The 18695-nt window shown below is 42.8% G+C and overlaps 1 pseudogene; it reads right to left on the reverse strand.

Annotated features, from left to right (window-relative positions):
* Positions 1-16621: 16621 nt before the first annotated feature.
* On the reverse strand, positions 16622-17160 carry LOC101597453 (annotated as a pseudogene).
* Positions 17161-18695: the final 1535 nt, after the last annotated feature.

Below are 18695 nucleotides of genomic sequence, written 5' to 3' on the forward strand. Positions count from 1 at the left end.
AAAAAAATTTTTTTTTAATTTATTTTCAAGAAGAGAGACAGAGAGAAAGAGAATGGGTATGCCAGGGCCTCCAGATACTGCAAATTCCAGATGTACGCGTCACTGTGCCTCTGGCTTTATGTGGGTACTGGGGAATCAAACCCAGGTTGTTAGACTTTGTAGGCAAGTGCCTTAACTGTGAGCCATCTCTCTGGTCCATGATACCCAGATTTTTTTTTTTTTAATTTTATTTATTTATTTGAGAGCGACAGACACAGAGAGAAAGACAGATAGAGGGAGAGAGAGAGAATGGGCGCGCCAGGGCTTCCAGCCTCTGCAAACGAACTCCAGACGCGTGCGCCCCCTTGTGCATCTGGCTAACGTGGGACCTGGGGAACCGAGCCTCGAACCGGGGTCCTTAGGCTTCACAGGCAAGCGCTTTACCGCTACGCCATCTCTCCAGCCCGATACCCAGATTTTAAGTGTAACTCCAAATCGGACTCCTGAGTAACAGAACCCACCTGAGGGCCAGCTGCTGTGACTGATCCCTGTACTGGTTCTTCACTATTCATCCCCTGCTCTGGGCTATGGCAGGCTTGGGAAGACTGACGTCCTAACAAACAGGTTTATTCACCGGGCTACTTTGCCAGCTAGTCTCCAATTAGCTTTAGTCACACAGGCGAAGACCAGAGATGACAGAACTTAAAAGCATGATGAAGCAGGGTGTGGTGGCGTGTTGTGCCCCTCCCGCCAGCAGGAAGAACGACAACAACAGGATTCTTCTCAAGCACACTTTATTGGGAGCTCCAAACTTATAGAGAGAAGGACCCTGACCCTACTGAGCGCCAAGCTTATATACTTGTGGTCATGTAGATGTGAAGCGTTGTCTGATTGGCTTAAGTCTCATCAGACGACTTTGCATCACCCAATCGGGATAGGTGAGCAGCCATGTTAGGATAACGTCATATGCTCATGTGCAAACGATTAGGATGCAAAAGCAATAAACAAGCTGACGCAGCAAAGCCTCACGAAGCCAGCGCGGCTCCCAACAGTGGCGCACGCCTTTAATCCCAGCACTAGCAAGGCGAGGCAGAGGTAGGAGGATTGTCGTGAGTTCGAGGCCACCCTGAGACTACATAGTGAATTCCAGGTCAGCCTGGGCTAGAGTGAGACCCTACCTCAAAAAAAAAAAAAAAGCTTTTATTGGCTTCCCATTATACTTTAAATAAAAGCCATAGTCTTGGGGCTGGAGAGATGCCTTAGCCGTGAAGGTGCTTGCCTATGAAGACTAAGGACCTAGATTCCACCCCCCAGTATTTACATAAGCCAGATGCACAAGGTGACACATGCTTCTGCAGTTCACTTGCAGTGGCTAGAGGCCCTGCTGTGTCCATTTTTTCTCTCTCTCTCTCTCAATTATATATATATATATATATATATATATATATGTATGTGTATGTGTGTGTATATATATATATATATATAATTTTTTTTTTTAAGAAAAAGCCACAGTCTTCACTCTTGCCAACAAGTACCTGCCCTGTTCTTTCCAGGGCTCTGTCCCGTGGTCTCCAGCTTGCACTCCTCTCCACCAGGATGCACATTTGACTCCCTCCTACTCATGTGGCTTGAAAATACCTGTCTTTAATTTCCTGCTTTCCCCACAGAGCTGTTGTCCTACCTCCAAGCCTTCACTTTTCTTTGTTCTAGAACATATTCCCTTCGCTCTTTGCCAGCTCTCTATATGGTCGCTGTTTCCTTCTCACCCTCGATGTCTCAGTGAAGCGTCAACCTCCTCAGCGAGGCCTTCTCTGGCTACCGGATCCAAAACTGCCCTCCTCCACCAATGATTCTCCATCAGGGCACCTTGGTTATGCCTACATAAGATTTTCCAGAACATGGAAGTATCTTGGCTGGGTATTTGTGTATTTGTTGATTATCTCTCCAACTGGGAAAAGAAATGCCTCCAGACAAGAAATACATGTGTTTTATTTACATTGAATGGCATAAATGGGACACAAATAATTTGTTAGATACATGAATCAGCCTGCTTACAACCCCACTTGATGACCTGTGTACCCAGGAAAGGAAGAGGAAGCTTGTTTTCTTTTCCTTCCTTCACTTAGTCAAGGTCTTGATGGCTGAAATTCTGTCATGGTGGCACAAATGAAGTTGTTGCTTTTTGTTTTCTTCAAGGTAGGGTCTCACTCTAGTCCAGGCTCACCTGGAACTCACTATGTAGTTCTAGGCTGGCCTTGAATCCACATTGATCCTCCTACCTCTGCTTCACAAGTGCTGGGGTTAAAAGCATGCACCACCATGCCCGGGCTAAGATCTTTTTCTTCTTCTTCTTTTTTTTTTTTTTTGTTGGTGGGGGTGAGGTAGGGTGATCCTCCTACCTGTGCTTCCCAAGTGCTGGGATTAAAAGTGTGCACCACCACGCCCAGCTACAATGAAGAATTTTAATAAAGCCGGGCGTGGTGGCGCATGCCTTTAATCCCAGCACTCAGGAGGCAGAGGTAGGAGGACCGCCATGAGTTCGAGGCTACCCTGAGACTCCATAGTGAATTCCAGGTCAGCCTGGGCTAAAGTGAGACCCCACCTCAAAAAAACAAAAAAAAAAAAAAAAGAATTCTAATAAACTGAGGCAGAGGCTGGGTCAAGAGAAGCAACACAGGATGTTCATGTGCTAACTAGCAAGAACAGGGAGCTATTACACATAGAACCTGAAGGGCCAAAGGAAGGAATGGTGTTTGTTCCCAGAGCTCAGTAAGACCTGGAGCTGGGGAAGAGGCTGCCCATGTGGACATGTGGTCTCCTACACAGCCACTGCCAGAATGGCGACAGCTAACCAGGATAGGAATTCCTTCTTTCTTTCTTTCTTTCTTTCTTTCTTTCTTTCTTTCTTTCTTTCTTTCTTTCTTTTTTTTTTTTTTTTTTTTTTTTTTTTTTTTGAGGTAGGGTCTCACTCTAGCCCAGGCTGACCTGGAATTCACTATGTAGTCTCAGGGTGACCTCGAACTCATGGCAATCCTCCTACCTCTGCCTCCCGAGTGCTGGGATTAAAGGTGTGCACCACTAAGCACAGCCATCTTTCTTTTTTAAAAAGTATTTTTATTATTATTTATTTGAGAGAGAGCAAGAGAAGAGGGAGAGAGAGAATGAGTGTTCCAGGGCCTCTAACTGCTCCAAATAAACTCCAGGCGCATGCCCCACCTTGTGCATCTGGCTTATGTGGGTCCTGGGGAATCAAACCTGGGTCCTTAGGCTTCACAGGCAAGCACCTTAACTGCTAAGTCATCCCTCCAGCCCTCTATCTTTCTTTATTTGTGTCTTTTTCGTTTGTTTGTTTGTTTGTGGTAGAGTGTTTTATTTTGGCTTAAATATTTAATTAATTAATTTTAGGGAGAGAAAAAGAGGCAGAGAGAGAAGACAGGTGTGCCAGGGCCTCTAGCCACTGCAAACGAACTCCAGACGCCTGTGCCACCTTGTGCGTTTGGCTTACATGGGTCCTTAGGCTTCATAGGCAAGTGTTTTAACCTCCAAGCCATCTCTTCAGTTCAAAGTAGAGTCTTGCTGTAGCCTAGGCTACCTGAAATTCACTATGTAGTCTCAGGGTGGCCTCAAACTCATGGCAATCCTCCTACCTCTGCTTTCTTAATGTTGGAATTGAAGATACGTGCCACCATGCCTGGCTACCATGCCCAGTTTTATGCAGTTCTGGGGATCACACCTGAAGTTTCATGCATGTTAAGCAAACACTCCTAGCTACATCTCCAGCCCAGTCACTAGAACTCTACCTGGGTTTAGATGTGAAACCCCAGATCGTAGAACACATCACACTTTGCTGTCATGAGTGAGCATATTTTCTCTGAAACACGATTTGGAATTTCTATATCCTTGACTAACTACCATCATGGCCTTGCCTCTAGAGTATCAATTCCAACACAACTTCATGGTATAACTAAAGAATAACCCCCAGAGTCCAGTTTGGCTGATGTCTAAGAATGGTGCACGGAGACATGTGTCCACAGTAAGAGATAAAAGGCTCCTCATTCTGGTTGTCATGGTGACAGCAGCTTGTGCTTTGGAGGTGGGAAAGAGGAAGAGAAAGAAGAAACAACCCGAAGCTGAGGTCATTTTTGTTAGTCTTTGAAAAACAATCACGGGCAGATATTTTCCTTTTTTTAAAATATTTTTATTGACAGCTTCTATGACACAAACCATGGTATTTCCCCCCCCTCCCCTGCCCCACTTTCTCCTTCATAGTTCTGCTGTCCATCATATCCCCTCCTCTGTCCATTAGTCTCTTTTTTAATTTGATGTCATCATCTTTTTCTTATGAGGGTCTTGTGTAGGTATTGCTAGGCACTGCGAGGTCTTGGATATGGAGGCCAGATTCTGTCCGGACAGTTGTATGTAAGGAGAGGTACCCTTCCTTTGGCTCTTACATTCTTTCTGCCACCTCTTCTGCAATGGACCCTGAGGCTTGGAGGGTGTGAGATGTTTCAGTGTTGGACACTCCTCCGTCCCTTCTTCTCAGCACATACATGGTCAGGCAGATACTTTCTAACTGCACAGAGAACATGTCCTTGTTTATCCATAGTGGTTATACATAGAGCATTCATAAGTGGACAATTTATTCATTTTAAGAACACAAAAGCTACATCAGACTCGAGGACTTTCTATGTCATGTTTTGTCCCTACTGGACTACCTGGGGCTCCGGTAACTTGAAGAAATAAGTGAGGTCTTAAAAGAGGGCACCCACACTACATATTTCTTTCTTTCTTTTTTTTTCTTTTTTTTTTTTTTTTTGGTTTTTCAAGGTAGGGTCTCACTCTAGCCCAAGCTGACCTGGAATTCACTATGGAGTCTCAGGTGACTTCAAACTCATGGCGATCCTCCTACCTCTGCCTCCCCAGTGCTAGGATTAAAGATGTGCACCACCATGCCCGGCTACACTACATATTTCAAATGGGTGCTGAAGTTGCTAAGTTGACAGATTCTTTGGATAAATATTTTATTTTTATCAAAATTAAATGCATGTTATCATCAGAGATTATAGGGTGCCAATTCTTAAAAATATTTTTATGGGACTGGAGAGATGGTTTAGTGGTTAAGGCACTTGCCTTTGAAGCTTAAGAACCCAGGTTTAATTCCCCAGGACCCACATAAGCCAGATGCACAAGGTGGCACATGTTTCTGGAGTTTATTTGTAGTGGATAGAGGCCCTGGCACGCCTGTTTTTTTCCTTTCTCTCTCTCTCTCTCTCCCTCTTTCTCTCTCAAATAAATAAATAAACTTAAAAAAAAATTTATGTGCTGAAGAGATGGTTTAGCAGTTAAGACACTTGCCTACAAAGCCTGAGGAACCAGGTTTGATTCCCCAGAATCTATGTATGCCAGATGCACAGGGTGGTGCATGTGTCTAGAGTTTGTTTGCAGTGGCTAGAGGCCCTGGCACACCCATTCTCCCTCTATCTGCCTCTTTATCTTTCTCTTAACTAACTAAATTAATATATAAATAAATAAATAAATATAGATATTTATTTATTTTATTTTATTTATGGTGGCACATGCCTTTAATTCAGCACTCAGGAGGCTGAGGTAGGATTGCTATGAGGTCAAGGTCAGCCTGAGACTATATTCCATGAATTCCAGTTCAGCCTGAGCTAGAGTGAGACCCTACCTCAAAAAAATTATACATACATACATATATAATATATATATATATATATATATATATATATATATATATATATTATAAGTGACATCCAGATGTATGCACCACTTTGTGCATCTGGCTTTACATAGGTACTGGGGAATCTAACCCAGGAGCCAAGGTTTATAAGCAAACACCTTTACCACTGAGCCACCTCTCCAGCCCTAGTCAATATTTTAACTGCTAAGTTCTGTTTTCTTTATATGCTGAAGAGAGGAAGGGCAAGAAACATGCATGTCTGACAGCTAGAAATGTACATTCCCCCTTCCAGATTGCACAAGAACATAACTAAAAACCATGCCACAATCCCCCAGCCATCTTGATAGACCTTTGAGGACCTCAGTGCCTGTCCCTTCCCACTTCTCTTCTCTTTCTTTTCCTTCTTTTAAAAAAAAAATTATTTTTTTAGAGGTAGGGTTTCAGTCTAGCTCAGGCTGACCTGGAATTCACTATGGAGTCTCAGGGTGGCCACAAACTCATAGCGATCCTCCTACCTCTGCCTCCCAAGTGCTGGGATTAAAGGCGTGTGCCACCACGCCCGGCTCTCTTCTTTTTTAAAAAATTATTTATTTGAGATAGAGAGACATAAGAAGGTAGACAGGGCGGGGTGTGGGGCGGAAGTACAGGCATGCCAGGGCCTCTTGCCACTGCAAACGAATTCCAGAAACTTGCACTACTTTGTGCACCTGGCTTTGTGTGGGTACTGGGGACTCAAACCCAGGCCATCAGGCTTTGCCAACAAGTGCCTTAGCCATTGAGCAATCTCGTCATCCGCGTGGCCCTCCTTCTATCATTTCTTTCCCTCCCCTCCCTTCCTCCACCTCTTGAGTGTTGGGATGACAGGTCTGGGCCACCACCACCACGCCCTACTCACACTGAAACACCACACGCCCTTTCTACCCCACACTCATCACCCTTGTAGTTTCACCTGCCAACCAGATTTTTCCCCTCCCCCTCTGTCCACTCCTGGTTACTTTTTACTTTCCGGTCAGGCCTTGGCTCAGATCGCACTCCCCAGGTACTGACTGCACAGTGCCTCTCCTCACACTCACCGCAGTCCTCCTGCTCCCCTAAGCCCAAGTCTATTCACTGTGATGCGATCTCTCAGCTCAGTTACTTGCAAATTATCTAATCCCCCCCCCCCCGTGGGAATAGAAGTCTAATGTTGCTGCCGCTGCAGTACATTTAGCATAGATAAAACAAATATTTGCCAAAGCAGTTGAATGTGTGAAAGAGCGCAGCATGATGACAGGACATACAAACAGGAAGCAGGGGCTGGACAGACGGCTTAGCAGTTAAGGCGTTTGCTTGCAAAGCCAAAGGATCCCGGTTCAATTCTCCAGGACCCACGTGAGCGAGATGCACAAAGGGGCACATGCGTCTGGAGTTTGTTTGCAGTGGCTGGAGGCCCTGGTGCGCCCATTCTCTCCCTCTCTCTCTTTCTCTGCCTCTTTCTCTCTCTCTCTCTCGTATGAATAAATAAAATATATTTAAAAAAATAGGAAGCAGAAGTAAGCCAGAAGAACCTTCCCTTGGGGACCCCATGGTAACTTTCGCAAAGCTTCCTTCAATATTAGTCATTACACATGGCTGGTCCTTTTGGGGGGTGGGAAGTTGAGGCAGAGCCTCAACTCTAGTTCAAACTAACCAGGAGCTCACTCTGTAGCCCAAGCGGAACTCACAGTGATCCTCCTGCCTCAGCCTCTCAAGTGCAGGGATTAAAAGTCCAGTTCTGGTCTTTGTTTTGATGTCCCTTCATTCTCACTGCACTTTAGAGTATGAAACTTGGGGACAAAGACTATGTGTTTACATTGGCAATCCCAATGTTAGACTCCTTCAATGTACTGCTGATAGAAATTTGAGATTTTTCTTGTGGGCAAGTTTGGCTTAACTGGGTGGGTGCTTGCTAGAATGAACAGTTTCTACAAAGGAAAAAATAAAAAATCCAGGCACAGTAGCACATACCATTAATTCCAGCACCCCGGAGACTGAGGTAGGAGGATTGCCATGAGCTTGAGGTTAGCCTGGGATAGAGTGAGTTCCAAGTCAGCTTAGGCTAGAGTGAGACCTGCCTCAAAAAGAAAGAAAAAAGAAAGGAAGAAGAGAAAGTGGGTGGGGGGAGCTTGTGTATGAATAATGGCAGCATCCATAGATGGCCTAACGTGGGCCCTTTCGCATTTCTTCCTCTGAAGTCTTCATTAGTATATCCCCCATCACCCTTGAAATGCTTCCAGTCAAGAGTGGTGCACACATGCTGTGGATGTGCGATGGCCTAGATTCAATGTTCAAAACATAAATAAACTGGGCTGGAGAGATGGCTCAGCAGTTAATGTACTTGCCTACAAGCCCTAAGGACCTGGGTTCAATTCCTCAGGACCCACATAAAGCCAGATGCACAAGGGAGCACATGTGTGTCTGGAGTTCATTTGCAGTGACTGGAGGCCCTGGCGTGCCCATTCTCTTCCTATCTGCCTTTCTATCTCTCATAAATAAATAAACAAAGTACTTTAAAAAATAAGATTTCAGATAATTTCCTCCATTTCTATTATTCCAATGATATTGCTGCCCTGAGCTCTTATTTAGAAATGCCAGAGCCATTCTTTGACATGGATTCCAGACAGAAGCAGTTCCCTCTTGATAGATGTCCAGGAAAGAACTTATGAAAACAGCCCAGCTGAAGTAAGAATGAACAAAAGAGCCCCAACCTTCCACAAGGAGTCACTGGGAAAACTGTGGAATGTTTTAAACATTGCCAATCAGGAACATGAAACTGGACTTGGTATTTTAGGTCAACTATATATAGTGGGTATCCTGGAATTCACTCTTACTATATATAGTAGTGTTTTATTCATGTACTGGGTCTGACTCTGTATGCTGGGCTGAAGTGTTCCAGGAGTGCCAGAAATAAAGAAAAAATGGAAATCTCCCAAAGAGATCTTTACCACCATAGCCATTTTTATAAATTCATGGTGGAGACAGAAGACTGAGCCATGGAATAACAGGGTGGAAACTGGCTGAAGGAAAACTTTCATTTGAGGACTTCCTGAAAACAAAAGCTCTTTTAATATTTGCTTTGTGGAGTCCTGAAAGACCAGCTATGGTAATGACTCAGAAATAATACATAGTGTTGGCCGTGGTGGTGCATGCCTTTAATCCCAACTCAGGAAGCAGAAATAGGAGGATCGCCATGAGTTCGAGGCCAGCCTGGGCTAGAGTGAGACCCTAACTCAAAAAAACTAAAAAAAAAAAAAAAAAAATTGAAAAAAGAACAGACTTTCAAAATAGTTGCTTATATCCCCCATACTGAAGTTTATGAATCTATAAATGATGGGCAGTGTGAATAAAACTTTTTATTGAGTTAGACAAGACAATAAACTATTTTTTGTTTATTTATTTGAGAGCGACAAAGAGAAAGAAAGAGAGAGAGAATGAGCGTGCTAGGGCCTCCAGCCACTGCAACATAACTCCAGATGTGTGAGCTCACTATGTAGTCTCAGGGTGGCCTTGAATTCATGGCGATCCTCCTACCTCTGCTTCCCAAGTGCTGGGATTAAAGGCGTGCACCCCCACGTCTAGCTTAGAAATTCTTATTTAGAAGTATGAAATCTCTCTCTATCTTTTTTTTTGAGGCAGGGTCTCACTCTAGCCCAGGCTGACCTTGAATTCACTATGTAGTCTCAGGCTGGCCTCAAGCTCACAGCTATCCTCCTACCTTTGCCTCCTAAATACTGGGATTAAAGGCATGGGTCACCACACCCAGTTTGAAATCTCCCTCCCCCCTGCCCCATTTATTTATTTGCAACTAGAGAGAGAGATGAAGAGAAGACAGAAAGACAGAATGTGTGTGCCAGGGCCTCCAGCCACTACAAATGAACTCCAGACATATGTGCCACTTTGCGCATGTGGCTTCACACGGGTACCAGGGAATTGAACCCAGGTTGTTAGGCTTTGCAGGCAGGCACCTTAACTGCTGAGCCATCCCTCCAGCCCTTGAAATCTCTTTTGAAAAGTTACTTTGCATCATCTTTCCCAAATCTGAGGTGTCTGGTAGAAGCAAGCACAGATACAGTCTAAGGGACAGGGAGTCTTGTAGGAGTGCTGGTTTTGTAGACAATGGTTTGCCGCCTGGCATTTAACAGTCTCTTGTCACAGCCTACTCCTTTCCTTCTGTCAACATGGGCCCTTTTATTTTTTCCCCAAGGGTTCATGGTTCTTGGCTGTCCACCCCAGGGCAAGGGCACATCTTGGGCTTGGATTTGGGCAGGAAAACCAATATCCTTTTCTTGCCTCTATTCATTTCTTCTTCTTCTTTTTTTTTTCTTTTTTGAGGTAGGGTCTCACTCTAGCACTCAGCCTGACCTGGAATTAACGCTGTAGTGTTAGGGTGGCCTTGAATTAACAGTGATCCTCCTACCTCTGCCTCCCAAGTGCTGGGATTAAAGATGTGCGCCACCACGCCTGGCTTCTCTCCTCAATTCAGTCTGATAACCCACCAGCCGAAACCTCGCACCTCCACCAGGAGTCGAAAGAAGATGAGATGATGACCCAGGGGTACTGTGCTTTCTCAACAGGCAGCTGTCCGGAGGCAGGGAAGGTTTCCAGGTCAGCCCTCTTTAGTTCCGGGACAGAGCAATCTGCAGAGACAGGAGAAACCCAAAGACCCCAGTAGCCCTGCATCTAGCTAGAATTTCAGTCTCTGCATCTCTGCATGTGCAGGCCACTCCTCGACGGTTCAGCTCCACCACTGATTCCTCAGGGCAAGCAACCCTACACTGAGATGCCAGGGGCCGTTTATCTCCTTGGTCTTGCCACCTCTCCGTGCAGGCCGCCTCCTGCGCAGGCAATCTGGGAGTTGGGGACTCAGGGACTGGCTAATCAGGCTGTCTTTCTCCTCTCTCTCTCTCTCTCTATATATATATATGTGTGTGTGTGTGTGTGTGTGTGTGTGTGTGTGTGTTTCCAAAGTAGGGTCTCACTCTAGCTCAGACTGCTCTGGAATTCACTATGTAGTCCCAGGGTGGCCTCGAACTCACACTCCCGGATTTGATTATTTTTTTAAAAAAATATTTTCATTACCTGGGCGTGGTGGTACACTCCTTTAATCCCAGCACTGCAGAGGCAGCGGTAGGAGGATCTCTGTGAGTTCGAGGCCACCCTGGGACTCCATAGTGAATTCCAGGGCAGTCTGAACTAGAGTGAGACCCTACCTCACAAAACCCAAAAATAAATAAATAATGACAGAGTACTCTTGCTTCGATTATTCCTAGTTGCTTTCAAGAGGCTGAGAACCTTATTTAGCATATCCCACCACTTCTTCACTCTGTTGCCCTGGAGACACCTTAGTTTAATGCTGGAGAATCGTATTTATTCAGCATTAGAGAATTCACATTAAGGAGCTGAAAACTCTAAACTAAAAGGAGCTGGAGAGATGGCTTAGTGGTTAAGGCACTTGCTGGTAAAGCCTAAAGACCCGGGTTTGATTCTATGCACAAGGTGGTGCATGCATCTAGAGTTCGATTGCAGTGGCTGGAAGCCCTGGCATGCCCATTCTCTCTCCCTTTCTTTCTCTAATAAATAAGATAAAATATTTAAAAAGTAAGAGAGGACTGGAGAGATGGCTTAGTGGGTAAGTGTTTGCAACCACGCCCGGCTAGAAAACCTAATCTTAAAATTTTTTTGTTTATTTTTATTTATTTATTTGAGAGCGACAGACAGAGAAAGAGGCAGATAGAGAGAGAGAATGGGCATGGCAGGGCCTCCAGCCACTGCAAGCAAACTCCAGAGGTGTGTGCCCCTTGTGCATCTGGCTAACGTGGGACCTGGGGAACCGAGCCTCGAACCGGGGTCCTTAGGCTTCACAGGCAAGCGCTTAACCACTAAGCCATCTCTCCAGCCCGAAAACCTAATCTTAATGATACTTAAATACAAAGACTATTGTGGGAGGTAGAGCAGTAACTATGAAATTAGAGACATGGAGCCTAAATCTTTGGATCAAAAAAGATAGCCTTAAGGCAGGCGTGGTGGTGCACACCTTTAATCCCAGCACTCAGCAGGCAGAGGTAGGAGGATCTCTGAGAGTTTCAGGCCACCCTAAGAATACATAGTGAATTCCAGGTCAGCCTGGGCCAGAGTGAGACCCTACCTCACTCTAGCTCAGTTTATGTTTTTCCTTAATACTCTTTGCTATTTTTTTTTTACCTTTTTGTTGACAAATTCCATAATTATAAACCATGATAATTCATTCCCCATCCCCACTTCCCCCTTCACAAATTCACTCTATCATATCCCTCCCCCTCTCAATTACTCTCCCTTTTATTTTGATGTCATCATCTTTTCCTTCTATTATGAGGGTCCTGTGTAGGGAGTACCAGGCATTGTAAGGTCATGGATATCCAGGCCTTTCTGTGTTTGGAACAGTGCACTGTAAACAGTCCTACCCTCCCTTTGGCTCTTACATTCTTTATGTCACCTCTTCCGCAATGGACCCTGAGCCTTGGAAGGTATGATAAAGATGTTTCAGTGCTGAGCACTCCTCTGTCACTTCTTCTCAGCACTATTGTGCCTTCTGAGTCATCCCAAAGTCCCTACCATCTGAAAGAGAAGCTTCTCTAACCAAAAGTGAGAATAGCATTAATATATGAGTATGAAATTAAGAGAAGTGCTTACTGGGCAGTTTGGTGAGCATAATATATGCATTTAGCCAGATACCAGGAGGTGTTACATCCCTAGGGCTCATGACCTCCCCTGTCATAGGTTTTCAGTACCAAGCATGTATTCCTTCCTATGGAACAGGTCTCCAGTCCAATTAGAGAGCAGTTCATTTTCCCATTAACAGACATGCCACTGTTGTACTCGTTGGCTCATTTGGCCTGGCTGGCCAAACATAAAGCTTGCAGTGCCCACTGTTATTTAACTTCATTAATAACTTCTCTCTCCCACAGAGCTGTGTGCCGCATAGCTTTTTCCAGCTTTCTGTCAGCTGATCTACATGGAGGAGGTTTTCAGCTCAGCTCCAGCAGGGTTTCTCAGTGACCTTGCAGCCCGAGAATGTGGAGTCTCCAGCAATAGGGTCTTACCATCTATTCCTGGTGGGAAACCCAGGGCCTTGGCAATGGCTTATAATGTTTTGTAGGCATCAGGGACCTCCCTGGCCAATAGCTCAGTGGAAAATATCCCATTCCTGACACTGAAATTTTTCTAGTAACAATCTATGGCTTCTGGGTGCACCATTGTCCAAAAAAGTAGGTTTCCATATGGCTTATTCATAGCCTCTTAAATTTTGATTAACCTGCAAATCTCTTCCTTTCCAATTTGTATCCCCTTTATGTGTGTCTCTTGCCTTATTGTTATGGCTAAGAGTTCCAGTACTATATTACATAAAAGTGGGGACAGTGGACCACCTTGTCTTGTTCCTGATCTTAGTGGGAAAGGCTTCAAGCTTTTCCCTATTTAGTATTATGTTGGCTATAGGTTTGACATAAATAGCCTTTATTATGTTGAGATATGTTCCTTCTATTCCCAATTTCTTTAGGATTTTTACCATGAAGTGATGTTAGATTTTGTTAAATGCCCTTTCTGCATCTATTGAGATGATCATGTGATATTTGTCCTTCAGTCCATGTATATAAGTGAATTACATTGATCAATTTACATTTGCTGAACTATCCCTGTATCTCTGGGATAAAGCCTACTTGTTCTGGGTGAATGATCTTCTTGATATATTCTTGTATTTTGTTTGCCAATGTTTTATTTATTTACAGAGAGAGAGAGAGAGAGAGAGAGAGAATGGGCACGCCAGGGCCTCCAGCTACTGCAAACGAACTCCAGATGTGTGCGCCCCCTTGTGCATCTGGCTAACGTGGGTCCTGGGGAATCGAGCCTTGAACCGGGGTCCTTAGGCTTCACAGGCAAGCACTTAGCCGCTAAGCCATCTCTCCAACCCCTGTTTGCCAATATTTTATGGAGAATTTTCCACCCATGTTCATGAGGGAGATTGGTCTGTGATTTTCTTTTTTTGTTCTGTCTTTGTCTGGTTTTGGTATCAGGGTGATGCTGACTTCATAGAAGGAGTTTGGTAGGATTCCTTCCTTTTCTATTTTATGGCAAAGTTTGAGAAGCATTGGTGTTATCTCTTCCATGAAAGTCTGGTAAAATTCACCTGTGAATCCATTTGGGCCTGGACTTTTTTAATTGGAAGTTTTTTTTTTAATATATATAACTGTTTTGATCTCCATGTTTGTTATAGGCCTGTTTAAATGGTTTATGTCATCTTGATTTAGTTTTTGTTTTGTTTTATATTTATTTATTTATTTATTTGAGAGCAAAAGACAGACAGAGACATAAAGAGACAGACAAAGAGAGAATGGGCACACAAGGACTTCCAGCCACTGCAAATGAACTTCAGATCCATGTGCCACCTTGTGCATCTGGCTTACATGGGTACTGGGGAATTGAGCCTTGAACTGGGGGTCCTTAGTCTTTACAAGCAAGTGCTTAACAGCTAAGCCATCTATCCAGCCCCTTGATTTATATTTTATAGGTCATATAAATCAAGGAAATTATCTACTTTTTCAGATTGTCAAACTTAGTGGGGCATATGTTCTTAAAGTATGTCCTCATGATTTTTTGAATTTCTTTCTTTCTGATTTTTTTTTTTTTTTGAGGTAGGGTCTCACTGTAGCTCAGGCTGCCCTGGAATTCACTATGGGGTCTCAGGGTGACCTCAAACTCATGCTGATTCTCCTACCTCTGCCTTCTGAGTGCTGAGATTAAAGGAGTGTGCCACCACGCCGGCCGAGTCTCTTCAGTATCTCCTGTAATGATGCCTTTTTCATTTCTAATTTTATTGATTTGTGTCTCTTCTCTCTTTCTTTTGGTCATATTTACTAGGGTTTAATCCATTTCATTTATTCTTTCAAAGAACCAACTCTTTGTTTCATTAATTCTTTGTATTTTTTGTTTGTTTGTTTCTATTACATTAATTTCTGCCCTAATCTTAATTATTTCTTCCCATCTACTGAATTTTGGTGTACTTTGTTCTTCTTTTACCAAGGCCTTAAGGTGAAGCATTAACTTGTTTACTTGCAACCTTTTTTTGTTATTTTTTTGTTTTCTCAAGGTAGGGTCTCACTCTAGCCCAGGCTGACCTGGAATTCACTATGTAGTCTCAGGGTGGCTTTGAATTTCAAGCAATTCTCTTACCTTTGCTTCCCAACTACTGGGATTAAAGGTGTGTTCCACCACGCCTGGCCTAATTTCTTAATATAGGCACTTAAAGCTATAAATTTTTCTCTTAAGACTGCCTTTATTGTGTCTCAAAGGTTTTGGTATGTTGTGTTCTCATTACCATTTGATTCTATGAATTTTTTTATTTCTTTCTTAATTTCTTCATTGGCCCATTCATCATTTGGTAGTGTATTAGTTAATGTCTGTGATTTTGTGTATGATCTATAGCTTTTCTTGCTGTTGATCTGTAGTTTAGTCTTATTGTGATCAGATAGAATGCAAGGAATTATTTCAATTTTCCTGTATTTGATAAGGTTTGCTTGTGCCTTACTATATGATCTATTTTAGAGAATGATACATGTGTTGCTGAAAAGAATGCATATTCTGCAGCATTTGGATGGAATGATCTGTAGATATCTGTTAGGTCTATTTGTTGTATGAGTGTGGGAAGCCATGCTGGCTTCCTCAGGCTTTGCCATGTCAGCTTGTTTACTGCTTTTGTATCCTAATTGTCTGCACATGAGCACATGATGTTATTCTAATATGGTTGCTCACCCATCCCGATTGGGTGATGCAAAATCATCTGATGAGACTTAAGCCAATCAGACGACGCTATACAATCACATGACCATAAGTATATAAGCTTGGCGCTCCGTAGGGTCGGGGTCCTTCTCTCTTTCAGTTTGGAACTCCCAATAAAGTGTGCTTGAGAAGAATCCTGTTGTTGTCGTTCTTCCTGCTGGCGGGAGGGGCGCAACATATGAGTTTATTTATCCAGATGCTTCTCTATTTACTTATTTATTTGCCAGGATGACTTGTCAATTGATGAGAGTAGGGTATTGAAATCACCCAGTACAATTGTGTTTGGTGTTATCTGTGACCTTAAGTCTAATAGTGTTTTTTGATGAAATTGTGAGCCCTCATGTTAAGTGCATAAATGTTTAGAATTGTAATGTCCTCCTGTTGGAATTGTTCTTTAATTACTATAAGGTAACCTTCTTTACCTTATATAACTAATGTTGGTTTGAAGTCTATTCTGTCAGTTATTAGCATAGCAACACCTGTTTGTTTTCTAGGTCCATTTGCTTGCATTTTCCATCCTTTCACCCTAAGATAGTGCCCATATTTTGTGGAAAGGTGAGTTGCTTGGAGGCAACATATAGGAGGATCATGCTTTTTTTTTCCCCCTTTAGAATTATTTTATTAAATCATAAATGTCCAACAGCTTCTTAACTCTACACATGCACTTAACATTTTTAAAGGAAAAACGTTATGCCTTATTACACCATGATCCTAGCTCATAGCTTTTCAAAACTTTGAGAAAAATCTTAAACAAGGTTTCACATGTCACCTGAAACTTACAAATTTAACATTATCAAAGAAGGAATGCTTGCACACTCTTACAAAGACCACTAGAAAGAAATAACAATTAAAAAGCTAAGAAACTCTCAAAGGCATTTTTTTTACAATCCTTCCTCCACAGTAAGGTAATGTTATTAAATAATCCAATCCATTCACAAAACGGCTCTCTGCGTCTGCTCTGGTGTCTTCTGTGGTATCACTGCATATTTATGCAGGACTGAGATAAGAGTTTCCTTAATGTTGTTATTGCGATAACCTGAAGCGGGTCTGTTACCTCTGGGCTCTCATCCTCTCCTGTTTATACAGTGAAGCCCACGGCAAGTAGGAAGAAGCTCAGTATCGGCTCCTCCCGCCATAAGCCCCACTTCCTTCTCTGCCTCCTGGACCACAGTTTCCTCCACCATAGGGTCCCCCATGTTCCTGCTACCACCAAGGTTTCCACTCTTCACTGGACCATAGTTAGAAGGTTGCTGGTTATAATTTCCAAAATCATTGTAATTTCCACTTCCATAATTTCCTCCAGGTCCATCTCCATATCCATTGTAGCCGTCCCCAAACCCACGTCCACTTCCATCTCCATCAGATCCTCCCCTAAAGTTACTTCCTGGTCCTGGTCCAAAATTTCCACCACCACCACGGGAATCTCCAAAACCAAAGTTCCCTCCTCTTCCACTCCCAGAACTCTGGACTTCCTGCATTTCGTGTCTTGACAGTGCTTTGCTTACTTCTGCATTCTGACCATTAATGGTGTGATATTTTTGCAATGCAGTTTTATCCACAGGATCATGGTCATCAAAGGTAACCTTAGAGATTACTTTGAAGAATATGGGAAAATTGATACTATTGAAATAATTACTGATAGGCAATCTGGAAAGAAAAGGGGATCATGCTTTTTAACTCAGTCTGCAAGCCTGTGTCTTTTGGTTGGGCATTGAGGCCGTTGATAATAAGAGTAACTGAAAGGTGTGTATTTATTCTTGTCATCCTTCTTATTTTGTAGTTCTTCCTGTTTTTCCATTACTTTCTTATATTAACTATTATTATTATTTTTTTTTTTTTGGTTTTTTGAGGTAGGGTTTCACTCTGGCTCAGGCTGACCTGGAATTTACTATGTAGTCTCAGGGTGGCCTCGAACTCTCGGTGATCCTCCTACCTCTGCCTCCCAAGTGCTGGGATTAAAGGCGTGTGCCACCACGCCCGGCCTTTAACCTGCTTTTGTTGTGGAATGTCCTCATTTCTCTATCAATTTGGATGGGTAGTTTTGCTGGATAGAGTAATCTTGGTTGACAGATATTAATTTTAGAACTTGGAATACATCACTGTAAGCCCTTCTGGCTTTTACAGTTTGTGTTGAGTAATCTGCTGTTATCCTGATGGGCTTGCCTTTATATGTGAATTCATTTTTCTCTCTAACTGCTTTCAATAGGTTTTCTTTGGTTTGTGTATTTTGTAGTTTAATTATAATATGGAGGTGAGAAGTCCTTTCTTGATTTTGTGTGTTTGGCATTCTAAAGGCTTTCCCTATTTGGGGGAAATTTTATTGTATAATTTTGTCAAAAATACCTGCTATGCCTTTGGAGTGAAATTTTTCTTCTACTATACCCTGAATTTATATATATATATATATATATATATATATATATATATATATATATATATATAAAACATATATATATATGTTATATATATATAAATTATATATATATATATATATATATATATATATATATTTTTTTTTTTTTTTTAGGAGAAAGAGGCAGAGAAAGAGAGAGAGAGAGAATGGGTGCGTCAGGGCCTCCAGCCACTGCAAACGAACTCCAGATGCACATGCTCCCTTGTGTATCTGGCTTATGTGGGTCCTGGAGAATTGAATCAGGATCCTTTGGCTTTGCAGGCAATGATGATCCTTTGGCAGGCAAATGCTAAGCCATCTCTCCAGCCCCCCTGAATTCTTACGTTTGATCTCTTCACACTGTACTGAATGTCTTGAAACATCCACTCATGCCTTCCTATTGGCGTGTCTTTCTCTTTGCTGTACTATAGTTCATCTGCCACTGGCCTTCTAGTTTTGACATTCTGTCCTCTCTTTGATCCGTTTCACTGGTAAGACTTTCTACAGAGTTTTCTATTCGACTTACTCTGTTTTTCATTTCTAGTATTTCTTTTTTTTTTTTAATTTCTAAAAAATATTTGAGAGAGACCAGCTGCTGCAAACAAACTCCAGGTGCATGTGCCACTTTGTGCATGTGGCTTACATGGGTCCTGGGGAATCAAACCTGGGTCCTTTGGCCTTGCAGGCAAGCACCTTAACTTCCAAGCCATCCTTCCAACCCCCATTTCTAGTATTTTTTTTTTAAATTTTATTTATTTATTTATTTGAGAGCAACAGACACAGAGAGAAAGACAG

The sequence above is a fragment of the Jaculus jaculus genome, chromosome 9 (assembly GCF_020740685.1).
Source record: "Jaculus jaculus isolate mJacJac1 chromosome 9, mJacJac1.mat.Y.cur, whole genome shotgun sequence".
NCBI classification, from domain to species: Eukaryota; Metazoa; Chordata; class Mammalia; order Rodentia; family Dipodidae; genus Jaculus; species Jaculus jaculus.